At 49.6% G+C, this 13047-nt stretch overlaps 1 protein-coding gene across 6 annotated transcripts in view; it reads right to left on the bottom strand.

Moving 5' to 3' along the window:
* TCF20 (transcription factor 20) overlaps window positions 1–13047 on the bottom strand; it is a 135684-nt gene that overhangs the window by 74654 nt on the left and 47983 nt on the right. Inside the window, exon 1 of one of the 6 annotated variants that reach the window (XM_076336701.1) lies at window positions 4297–4319. The exons of the other annotated variants lie outside the window; for them this stretch is intronic. The gene's annotated coding sequence lies outside the window, so the exon portion shown is untranslated. Of the gene's footprint in view, window positions 1–4296; window positions 4320–13047 lie in introns of those variants that run through there. 6 annotated transcript variants of the gene reach the window in all.

Here is a 13047-nt window from a genome sequence, read left to right as displayed (position 1 = left end):
GAGAGATTGGTTTATTAAAAATACTTTTAAAGTTCCACCACAGTTTACCTATATACCTCCTATTGCTAACAAAACATGAGGAAAAAACCCCTACTTCAAACACAACCACTTTAATTACTTTGTATCTTGAGACTCATAAAAGTACATTCAACACTCAAGCCCTCTAATTCTACATTTCAAAAGACATTAATGTCTTATTTTAGTGCCCTGCATTAAAGTCACGCTCAAATCCATGTCAGGATAGGGCACACAAGAACATACAGAACTTACAACTTTAAACACAACATACTCAACTATTTATGAGCACTACTGACACATTTGGGGGTGGGGGAAAGAAGCATATTTTCATTCAAGTCACCTAACCCAAGTGATGACAATGCCTTAAAAGCTATCAGGTAATAGAGGTAACCATCCTGGGTTAAGAAAATCAGCATTTAATTTTGTAAAGACTGGACAGACCCATCTTTAGAGAGTCCAAGGCACTCAATAAAACCTTAAGTAACTTGCTTCTATTTCAGGATTCAAGGGACTCTTCCAGTTGCCTACTGAAGTTCAGGTTCAAACTAACAAAACCTCTGCTTATATATTGGGGCTTTCATCATCCCTCTTGAAGAGATTATCTTCTGCACCTGGGAATGCTGCTGGCACTCACATTTGTCCTGAGAGGTGATTAGGACTGAAGGCCCCCCATTTAACTTCTCTGTAAACGTGCTCACAGTAATTAGACCTAAACAAAATACTGTCAGTTCCATCAGGGCTCTGAAAATAACGTAGGCAGTTCTTCTTAGGACATCACCAGTGAGCACAGAAGCACGGACAGAAGCTTCAGCAAGCACAATTCATATCAGCCTACCAACTCAATGAGTCGCTGCTGTTTTAGAGAGTTTTAGCAAGTTTTAGAAATAGCCCAAACCCACAAATAAGAAAACAAGCTATCCCAACACAAACACTTTCATGAGGAGCAGCAGCCTTCGGGGGGGCTGCAGTCCTCAAGGTGGTCCCCTAATAACCCTGGCTGAACCCAGGTCTAATGAAGAAATGCTGCTTACATTGGTGGAGAGAAAATATTTCACCAGAGGAGAAATTTCACATTCCCTGGGGTACTTGCCCACAGCTCAGGGATCCCCCATCAGGGCCAAGCCTTTCTACAGCAGGGAGTGTGGGGTGAGAGAAGGGATGACTACTCTTCTCCAAAACCAGCAATGCTTCAAACTCTTACAGTGTGATTCATTCCACAGGCTGAAGATCAAGGTGTCGGCTTACTCCTAATATTGATGAAAAAGGGTAGTCACCCTATTTATAATCAGCTAGCATTATCTCATCTCGAGAAACATTAAGTCAGCAACTAGCCTTAGGTGATAAGTAGGGGGTTTCCTTAACAGTTCTCTTCACTGAGATTGAAGAGAAGTTTAAAAAAAAAAAAAAAAGAAGAAGAAAAAAGCAGTGGTGGTTACAAGAAAGGGAATATCTTAACAGAAGGGGGGGGAAACCCATTAACGCTTTCAGCTCGTTCCCCTTTACCACTGCCTGGAAATTCTCCTCTGATACAAGCATCGCCTGCCTAGGGCTTTTTGAGAGACCCTTGCACATCCTCACTGATTACTTCCCCTACTCAGGGAGACAGACTGTCCTTTACCCTAAATGCTTTTATCCTCTTGATGAGGTCTCTTACCCAGCTGGATCCTGCCTCCTTCTCCCACTGCAATCTCTGAGCCTGAGAGAAGACACCTGGGACCTTCCACTTTGCTTAGGAAAGAGATTTAATCCTTTCATATCCTAGTATGGGGCTGAAGTGATGCACACCTCCCCCCTCCCCTAACACCTATGGTTACAGTCCTGGGTGACGGATGTCCCCAGCTGAAGAGAAATCGAAGGAAGGGGTTTTCTCTCCTGTTTTCTGCTCTTTCAGGAGTCATTTAAAAGCAGGTGTAAAGAACTGAGGAAAACCCTGTAGGGGACAATCCTGCTGTACCCAGACAAGATGATGAGGCTTAAAATCTCTTCCGTATCTAATCTTAGCTAAATCACATCCCTGAAGTCCTTTACCCTCAGTTTCGCAGGGTGAATTTCACCCATCGCCCCCCACCTCCCAGGCTCACATGCAGTGTCCAGTCCCACCTGGTCACCCCCACTTCTGCCCTCCCTGGGGCCAGAGGACCATCCATGGGGTCATTTGACTTAATCCTCCGAGGGGGCTGCGGGGCAATTCCAGGCTTCACTTCCCAGCCAAGCCTGGGTCGTGACTCAGACAAGCCAACAGACAGCACTCAGCACAATGATTTTTATCTTCAAAGTGCTTTACAAACTAACAAATCCGTACTTCCCCTCTGAGAGAAGAAAGAAGGAAAAAAAAATCCCTAAACATCACCACCATGATGGAGCAGAGATACAAATAACCCTGAAAGTCCTTTCATGTCAGAGCAGGGGCAGAGGAGAAGTCCTGCTGTGCAGCAGTGCTTTGAGTTTGGGTTTTTTTGTGGTGTTTTTGGCTTTTACACCAAAGACCTGGATTCGAATCCTGTTTCAGATCACTACGGATGGTGTGGTAGGACAGAGGCTCTCAAGCCGTGGCCAGCAGGTCCCTTCCCCAAGGGCCGTGGAGTTGGGGGTCTGAGAAGCAAGCGGCAGTACATGGGTGTCTTCCAAGAATCCACTTGCCTGTTCAGACTGCAAAAGTGCCGCACGATTAATTATACATCTGTGCTACAAAAGATCAGCTCTATAACTGCAGGGGGTGCTATTCATCAGCCTTGAAACGCATTGGCAAAGGACAGACAGGGTCCAGTAGTTGAAATAAAGAAATAAATAACTACAAAAGCAGGATGCGCTCTGGGTCGTTAGGAGTGAAGTGCAGTGGTGGGACCCAAGTGACCCGGGAGCAGAGAGGAGCCTGGCGCTGCAGCCCGTCGGGATGCAGTGCTCTGCCCAGGAGCTTTGCGAACTGGAGTGGTGGAGAAGCCACCAGTCATTGGGGTGAGGTGCGTAGGCAGAGCGGTGGCAGCAAGGAGCCTGCCTGACACCTGCATGCACTTTTGCTTCCTCAGCCCTCCCCTTTCGAGGAGGCAACAAAACATCACGTTTCCAGCAGTGAGAGTCCAGTCCAAGTGGCTTCACCACAGGGGCAAATTCAGAAGGACCCCCTTTCCGTCATCCCTTTCTTTTGAAGCCCCCCTTTCCTGGAGCAGGCGTTTAGCAAGTACAAATACACCACAACATTAGGCATCCTTCCACTGTCACTCTCCACTATCCTTCCTCCTCTAGACACACACTAACACAAAATGACGGCTTCCTCAACAGACTGAATGAGCAAAGCCCTCGCGCCGATCCTTAATTGTCTGTGCTTTACTCTCTCGCTCCAGTCATATTATATCACAAAACTCAAAGCAGCCCACCCACTGCCCCCGTCTTTGTCCAAAATCTCAAGTGAACGGTAAATTGGACACAGGAAAAAAAAATTGCTGAAGAAGAAGGGAGGGGCAAGCTAACCCCCCCCTTTTCCTCCTCCCCCTTTTTTTTTTTTTCCTTCCCCCCCCCCCCCCCTTTTTTTTTTGAGGTTGCTCTTTGCTGGTGCACCCACATTGCTATTGTGCGGTTGTCAGTTAAAAAAAACCAACAACAACCAAAACCCAAAAAAGATGGAGATATTAAAGAAGAAATCATATCTCACAGCCCTTGAGAATGTGACCCTGAGGCCCTGCCCTTCTCCCTCCTGATGTACCCACCCATCACGGTGAAATGGCAGGCCCCCACCCCATCCACCCCCGTGCTACTCTGAACCTGCAGAGCGAGAAAAAAATAAAAACGCATCCAAAACCAAAACAAAATAAAAAACCAAAACCATCGTCAACAAGATCTGCAGGGGGAAGGAAGGGGGGGGGGGAAGCCCCACACACACGCACATGCATAAGCCCCATAACCCATTTATGTCGGTCTCGGAGCAGCAGACAGACTGCAGCGAGCAGCCAACAGCTGGGGCCTTTGAAAAGGGACAAGGCGAGCGGCTCCCCGCGCCTGGCCACGCCGGACTCCGGCTGCCCCCCGCCGCCACGCCGCCCAGCCGCCCCCCGGCCCTCGCCGCCCACCCACCCACCCGCCTGCCAGCCACCCCACACGCCCCCACCCGCGGGCACCCCGGGCAGGCACGGCGGCGTCACTTGGGCGGGTGACACGCACAGGGCGCCGCAGACACACGGCCGCCGCTGCACGCGTGGTCGGCAAGAGCTGGCCTCTGCAGGGCAATTTTCCACTCTCAACTTTCAGCGAGAGGAAGAGAGAGATAAAGCCCATTTACTGTACCTTTCTGGCATCTTTCTCAGCTTTCCCTGCTGCTTCTCCCCACCCCCTTCCGATTTATCTCAGCTACTGGTTTTATAAACCGAGAGGGTGGAGGGGGGGAGGGAAGAGGAGGGGGCTTTTTTTCTCTCAGCCCCGTCTGCACCTTCTGCCTGAGCCCGCCGGTGAAGTCACAAGGCTGAGTCTCTGACATCACACAGAGCCCACAAACGCCGGATTGTGACTTCACTGCAGGGTAGAACAGGGAGGAATAGGAGAGGGGAGGGGAAAAGGCTCTTATTCAAACACATATCTGCAGTAGTAACAAAGGGAACTCAGGAAATGGCTGGCCAAGAAAATGGCTTTTTTTTTTGTATAAAACATACTCTCTTTTCTTGTTGTGTTTTTTTGTGTGTTTTTTTTTCCCAAATAAAGTTTGTGCCCACGATGGAAATACCTTCTAAAAGTGGTCTGGGCAGGACAGACAGCAAGCGCCAGCCCAGGCACCATCCTCCAGCGCAGCACAGGCTCCCGCAGCCCTTTTGGGACAGAGCCGCTTGCCGCGGCCACGCTGGACCCGCCGGGGCTGGAGCAGGACAAGGTGCTGGGCTGAAAATCGAGGGGCACCGGCGACCACAGGAGAGGCTCTGGGGGGGACGGCGGAGGGGGATTGAGGGGAAAGGGCCGAAACAGGTGGGTGCCGGGGGTCACGCCTGGGATGCACTGGGAAGGTAGGAGCTGAGAGCTGCCGGGCAAGTGGGGCCATGCGGTGCGACCGAAGCTCCGTGGCAGAGGTCTGGGAGCTGTGGGCTGGGCTGAGGTAACGCTGATCAGTGTGCATGTGAGGTTTTTTTTCCCCACCTGAGGATCCGAAACCACTTCTAAACTATAATTGGAGTAAAAGAGGTATTAAAGGTCAGGGTTAAGGTAACAGAGTTGTATGTGAGGCCTAAGCAAGGCAAGAGGGTTAAAGAGTGAGGATTTCGGTTCCCTAGCATATTTTTAGGTTTTAGGTGCCCTGGGGAGGGGCAGGGAGGCTGGGGTAGGTGAAAGAAAGGCCAGGAGGCTTTGATGTACTCCCAATACAAGGCAATGCTTGGCTGTTGCTCTGGGAGCAAAAGCTGGTGATATAGACTTCTCTGGTCATTTCTGAAATAAACCCTAAAAGAAAGAAAAGGGTTATTAAGTAGCTATTGGCTTAACATGACCTAGAAAGTTGTAAGGTTTGGGGGTTTTTTTGTTTATTCAGCTGGAGGATTTTTTTTTAACATCAATTTCTCAAAATTTAACACATGTTGGTAAACAAGCCCCCCCCCCCCCCAATCTGTTATTTGTTTTTAAAATGGAATAATTTTTTTCTCCTTTTGAAGCAAGGCAGCTCAAACACTTGCACTGTGCTAATCATGCCTGAAGGCCAGGAATTCAGAGGGATAAGCCAAGGGCACAGCCACAGCCAAGTGAAATAAAAAATAAAATAAAAAAAAATTAAATGGTGCTAATTGCGGACAACATTATATTTATAAAGTTATTTGAACTGCAGAGCCAAAGGAGAGACAGCTTGTGCTCCTCACAGTGTGTCCACTCCTCTCTCCAGCCTCCATCCCTGCCCTCGCTGAGACGTGCAAAGCATTCCCCACCGCCACGCCGACCTGGAAGGGAGGAGAAAACAGCACTGCCATCACAGCCTGCCCTTCCCACAACCTGCTAGTGCAGCAGGAGGGAAATCTGTACGTGGAGCGAGCGAGAAGGAAACAATCCAGATCCCTGCCACGAACCGGCTGGCAGGTACGTTCCCGGCTTGCCACTGCTGGATGGTGGGAGCACCCCACAAGTGCCCGAGGTGCCCCAGAGGGCTAGCAGCATGGGCAGCAGAGCTAGAAGCCCGGCAGCAGGCAGGGGTGAGAGGTGCTTGTCGGAAACTTTTGCACCCCGGCAGCTCTATGTGCTTCCAGCCACAGAGGAAGCTTCCAGGCAGCCAGAAGATGCTCTTCCAGATGGGAGCTCCTCCATGGCTGAAGCCTCCATTCCCACACTGACTCTGAATCCCAGCACCTTGGGGCATTGCCCCAGCCCTGGCACAGCCACGACACCAGGGAAGATTTCCCCTGTCGTTTTACAGCTTCTCTGTGCCAGTATAGGAATAAACCAAGCTGCAATGGAAGGAATAAACTCTCCTGCGTCCGCTTGTCAGAGGGAGGGAAAAGGTACGAACTGCAAGCAGGGAGGTCCCCATCCAAGCTCATATCCTTCAGCAAGTCTTGTTCCTTGTTTGGCCACAACATTGCTACCCTTTTTATACTGACTGAATCTCCTTTCATCTTTTTTAATTATTTTTTCCCACCCTGTTGACTGCATGAGGGAAACCTCCACATTTATCCCACTCCTCTCTCAGGGAATCTCTCTCAACCTGCCTGTGGCAGGGAGGCAACATGACTACCAGCACTCCAGGAGGCCAGTAAGGCGAGGAGGTGAAGGGGGGAGAGAGGGAAGCACGGGAGTTTGTTGGGAAGTGGAATAAAGAAGTGGGGAAGAGGAAGGAATCTAACACGCGCACACCGACTAGCACAGGCTTGCTCCAACTTGGCCCACGACGCAATTACCTGACTTGGAGGCCGGCCAAGACTCCCAGGCTAAGTCCCTCTGCACTTGTGCAAAGTGCTGTCAGAGCTGCTGGGACCACAAATAGTCAGGGCTTCAGCAGTGCGTCTCATCCAAAAAGGAGAAAGAAAAAAAAAAAAAAAAAAGAGACAGGGCAGGGACTGAATGGGCTTATTTTCACACAACTGCGATTGTTTTGTTGATGCGGAAAGGTAATTAAAAAAAGTTCTGATTTCAAACGTGCCACAGAATTCCCAGAGCCCGGAGGCTGCTGCTTAGAGGCAGATTAATCACACTGAATTCTCCATCTAGATATTGCATGCACTCCAAACTCCCACCGCTAATAGCTCTAATATTCTCCTCAGCGTGTGCATGCTGCTGGTGTTATGTTCCAGGAATATTAATTCCCCAACTCAAGCTCCTTTTGCTTGCGCATGTACCCTAAAGGCTTGCTGCCGGGCACCGGGAGATTATGGAAAAGAGAAAACAGGGCTAGAAAAGAACCGGGGTGCAAAGGTACTGGCTGGAACTCCTCAAGGAAAGTCATTAATGTTCTTTGGATAAGCAAGCCATCCAAATAAAATCTACCTGAAGGCCAAGTTCTTTAAACAAAGACAGCCAACTACACACACACAAGATGGTTGAAATTAAAATGAGCTCCCAATGCTGGCTTTGTGTTACCCGCTCCTGCTACCCTGAGACTTGCCCAAAATTTCAGTCCTATTTAATTGTGAGCTCTGAACTAGGGGTTTCGTTTGTGTCTTCTGCTGGTGTCTTCCTCCAGCCCCCTTTACCCCCAAGCAAGGCTGCACGCATCTGAACTCTTGCTGCCACATGCTAGTAACAGTGAAAATATAGCAGGTTGTAGTGCAAGCATCCAACAAGCAGGTAGCGCTTTACATGGCAAGCCTCTTCTACCCCTAGCAAAACCAACAGGCCAGTAGGCTCACAGTCCAGCTCAAGGTCTCGCTGCATGTCAGGGACCAGAAGGTGCATCCCCGGGATCCTCGTTCCACATGGAAAGCAGAAAAGGAGAGGACGAAGGCAGGAGAGAAACGTGTAATTTCTCTTTGAATTCAAATAACTGCCATTCCTAGTAAGCAGTTCAGTGTGTGATCTATATATATGGCCAAAAGGCCGGCTGCTAAGCTTTAAAACCAATGCACACTTGAAAAGTACCATTTAAGATGCCTATGATGTAATTTTCAAAGCTGATAAATGCCCAAAGCTCCTAGTGCCATTCAGCGAAGACTGCAGACAGTTCAGGTTTTCAGTTCCCTGAAACCGGCCACACCAGGACTCTGGAAACCACCACACAGGAGACACCTCAAAACGGATGGCGCTGGTCATGCTTCCATTTAGTAGGATTACTTGCATGACAAGAAGCTGTCGTGGGCACGATTTTCTTTGTCAAGCAGTCAAAATATGTGTCTCCGTGTAACATAAATCAGCATGCCTATGTCAGCTCTGGAAAATAAAAGGGAGTTTGCCCCTTTTGTTGCAGGCATTTCTGATAAGCATACCAGTATGGTACCTGAGCTATAGGTTAATTTGGATGTATAGACCAGCTGTTTTCACAGCTCAGAACATCTTACCTAGTCTCCAGACTAAAACCTGTAACACCACGGGTGCATAGGTGGTGGCCCTCTCCACAGTCATGACAAGTCAAAGAGAAATTGCGACATTTTTATGGCTAAACACTTTACAGGGGCCTGTCGGTGGTGGGAGGGAGACGCATTAGAACAGAGACATTTTTGAAGCTTCCTCTGTTTGCTATATATCATGCAGGTCTACAATCACACGTGTGCCTTGAACTCTCAGCCGATTCCTTAAACTTGGCTCCTGCTGCAGGGAGGGGGAGGACGGGACTCCAACCCAGGCACCGCCTGCATAAGGCCCTTGGGGCTTAACTCTGCTGTAGTGGAAGGGGAGAGGCACGGGCTTCCTTTGCTGTGATAAACCAAGGCATCGCTCTCAGTAGCTTAGGTGCAAATCTGTGATCCTCTTTCTCTCTTTGTACACAAAGAATGAAGCTGATAGTGAAGCTGACATCTAAATCCTCACTATTGCACATCTGAGATAACCCCAGTTGTTTTTCTTTTTCAAACTCAAACATACGAGAAGGGAGAAAGACAGAAGGATTTCAACCCTTGCCAAACCCTGTCGCCAGCCCCCTGAGTTACAGATCTATGAACTCTTACATGGGATGAGGGCTCTTTGCTTTTATCTTCCTGTGCAGCGCATGTCCTCAGCCCTTTGCAAACAGATGTTTTGCCCTCCAAAAGGGAAAAGAAGAAAAAAGAGGGAGCGCACAGGGGGGAGAGAGAGAGAGCATGAGCAAGAATGCTGTCTGCAGATGTCAGTCAGGACTTCAGTCTAGGTCTAACCTGCCAGTCCTGCAAAAGGAGGATACATGAATTTTCTAGTTGGATAGTCAGTATCATCAAACAAGAAAATTGTGAGGTTTAGATTGTACTGCAGTCTCACGTTCAGTAAAAAGGCCTTGCTACATGGAGATGGTGTGGGACTGAGGAGCCTATTCCTAGCACCTTAAAAATTAAAATTTCACTACAAATTTCCTAAAGAAATGGTCAAAAATAGTACAGCATTTCAGACCGGTTTTGTAGAGCATGGTAATATTGGCAAGGGGGAAGTGATTGTAAGTAGAATACTGTCAGGTTTGGGGAAAGCTTTCTCTGCATTTTAAAAAATTATATGAAAGAAAATAGTCTTGGGAATGAAAAGTCTAATGATTACATGTATATAGAGAGTGTCATCTCTATCTTGGCGTTTAGCAGAAATCAACTCCCCCTCGCCAACACCCTCCCCTCCAGCCACCCACCCTGATATTCTTCTTCACCACTTCCCACCCATTAACCCAGTACCTGCAGTGCAGTGTTCAAGTGGGACTGGCGGAGCTGCTGCCGCTGTCATCTCCTCGGAGCTGGCAGTCACCTGCCAATCTCGCCCCCACTTCCTCCTCCCTCCTGCTCCCCCCCACCCCTCGTCAGTGCAGCTTTCCCTGGGGATAGATCACTCTCCCCCCCCCTCCAGCAGCCTGACAAATAACTACTGTTAACTCAATAATATCCCCCTCCAAGGTTTTTTAATTACCAGCCATCCACTGGGTGCGAGACTCGCACATACAGAGAGAAACGGGCCAGAGAGGGAGGCTAGCAACAGGGGATCAGAGAGTTTGGGCTGATGCAGGCTTCACGCCGAGGGACAGGCTTCTTGTCCTCCATCCACATGGCAGGGCTGGCACAGGCAACCTGCAAACCCCCACGGGATGCTGCCCCCCCGGCAGCAGGCACAGGCACACCGGCAGGTGCGGGGTGGGTAATGTGCCGCTGTATTTGGGGAGGGCAGGGGGGGAATTTGGTCCTGCAAGGGTTGATGCGGAAAACTGCTCCTGCAGGACAAGGGGAGGCTCTGCTACACCAGCTGAGGAAGCACCGTCCAGGACAGCGTTTGTTTATACGTCATTTTAAATGGGAACCAGAAAAAAGGGGGGGAGGGGAGAGGGAAAAAAATCAGGTGCACTTCTGTTTGTACATCTTTACCAAATACATCTATCTTTTCACATATGAAAGGCCTTTTTTTTTTTCTTTCCAAGACAATAGTCTTATTTTGCCATTTTTTTGCTGAAAATTCATGGGTCTGTGGCCTGAGAGGCTTTTTCTTAGCCTTGTATTAAATGGACACAGCTTACTGAAGTTTCAAACAAGCTTTCCACCTAGTATTTGTTCACACCCATTTACACTCCCTTGATTTTTAACAGGTCTGAATAAGGCTTATTTTTTTAAATAATCAGTTAATGAAGTTTTACCTGAATAGTCATAAGCCTATTAGTGCACGAGTTGTCCATCGAATCCCCCCTCCCCACCAGAGGTTAAACAAGACCAGAAATCCTTTTGTACTTGAAATAACACTCTAGGAAGAAAAGAAGCAAAGAAGGATTAAAAAAGCCCAAGCCCCATATTCGGTCCTTTTTAAATCATAAAGAGGCACTGGAAAAGGGGCATAAACGCAAGGCTTTCCCTCCCCCCACTGCTGCTTCTCCTCCTCTCCCTCCTTTGTAGGTCACCTTTACTATGAAGACATTGATGCTTCAAGTCTTCATTTGCTTAAATCAAGAGAGTAAGTTCAACACCCCAATCAGGTAACTGCCGTACCCCAGGCGGGTGATGAAGGGAAAAGGGCATCCATCCCAGCATTCCGGCACCGGGGAAGGAGGCACCCTGCACGGGGCAAGGTCCTCTGACGCAGGAGTGGGGCAGGGGGGGCTTCCCTGGGAAGGGGCAGGCACTCTCGGAGGAGTACAAGTTTGAGGGCACAGCACCAAATGTGCTGGGCTCGGGTGGAAGGGGAACAGGCAGACATGTTGTGCTGAGGGATGGCCCAACGCCGGCCTCCACACCCTGGGAAGGGCTGAGGGCAGCAGTTGAGGGGGAGAGCGTGGCAGCCGCAACCTAGGAGCCCTTTGGCAGCCGCCCCTCCACCCCGGGGGAGCATCCTGGCAGGCGAGAGAGCCCCCGCTCCCCTGAAATAAACAGCAGCCTTCCCAATGCTTCATTAAACTAACACAGCTTCCCGCCATTGCCCCGGCAACCGACACAGGCCTCCTGTTTGCCAGCTGGGGGAATTAAAGGCAGCCTGGCAGCCAGCCCCCGGCTCCTCCAAAAGCTCCCCTTACACTGTCAGAAAGCAACCCCAGGCAGGGGAGGGGGCCAGGCGACCCCCAAGGTGCCACCTGAGGTGGGGGGAGTCCTGCCCGCCCCCACTCCAGCAAGCTGCGGTCCCCAAGGAGCCAGGGACCCCACCACTGCCACCAGCGCTGGTGCTGGAGGGCAACACAAAGCTGGAGGGCTCGCCAAAACGATCCCTGGACTGGAAAAGGACTAAATAACCCCCGGATGGTCCGATGGTGCAAAGGTGGACGCTGCTCCCCATCACAGCATCACCTCTGTCCAAACATGATCAATAGTTCACGTTAATTAGCAACACACTCCTCTCGCTGCCCATCCGCCAGCTGAGTAAGCAAATTACATCCTCTTGTCCCTGTTTTTTTTCCTTTCTCTTAAATCACATACGCCGCGAGGTAAGCCTTAGCGTGAGCCCCCCGCTCCCATCGCCCCCTTGGTGGACGTGGGAGAGGCGACAGAGGACAAGCTGCCCCGTCCTTTGCGGCTTGCTCTTAGAGAAAGCCATCTCAGGAAGAGCTCCGAATGAAAACATCAATGTTGTAGCGGCCTTGAGCGCACGGACGCCCTTCCGCCCCTCCACCTGCTCTCAGCCCCTCCGTTCAAAATGGGTAGATGGTCCCTTCAGGCAAGGCAGAGACGTCCCTCCACATGGCCTCAGCAGAGGAGCTCGTTATGCTGCCCAAATCCCAAAATTAGATCTGCTGGGCTGGTGCGGGTACAACATGCCAGCTGCTTCCAGCACCTTCCTCCCACCACCACCCCAGGCCACCGACACCACAAAGGAGGCTTGCCAAATTGGTGAGGAGAGGAAAACACTTCACTTCACAACAGCGACAAATAAAGGAGCACTATTCACTCGCTCGGGCATCCACATCTGTTTTGTCCTGTTTTCCATGACTACTGGCTGTGAGCAGAGGTCTCACAGGGAGGAGCATTAAGTATTTATTCCAGCTCTTGGTTCTGTCAGCTTCTGATGCCACCAACATGTTTCGATTCTGCTTGGAAAACTACATTGCTTTTTTTTAATCCAAGGATCCCAAAACAACCCTGCAAAGGTACCTCCAACCTCATCGGCAGTACCCTAGCTTTCCACAGCTCTGCAGCACACATTTCGCAACGAACTTAACTCTGCCCGGAGAGACCCGCTCCAGTCCTGCCTCTGAACAATTTGTATGCCCTACTCCTCTCTTATTTTTGATAATATTTAGCTTTCTGAAATACTACTTAGCTACACTTAGCAGAATTAAGGAAAAAAAGAGGGAAAATAAAGAAATTCGTACATTCCAGATCCTGGCCACTACTCTGCATTGCATGAGGAAGTGGCACATGGAAAATGTGGATTTGTTTATAAGCATTAAATAACACTCTCTAGCAATCTTGCAGGGACAAACGTGAAGTCAACGCGTCCAAGCAACCCTACAAAAATTAGCCCAGAGATCCCACCACAGTGACAGAAGACAGCACTGTAGTT

The sequence above is a fragment of the Aptenodytes patagonicus genome, chromosome 1, assembly GCF_965638725.1.
Source record: "Aptenodytes patagonicus chromosome 1, bAptPat1.pri.cur, whole genome shotgun sequence".
Taxonomy (NCBI): Eukaryota; Metazoa; Chordata; class Aves; order Sphenisciformes; family Spheniscidae; genus Aptenodytes; species Aptenodytes patagonicus.
Note: the sequence above shows the minus strand (reverse complement) of the source record. Positions and strands in the feature narration are given on the sequence as shown.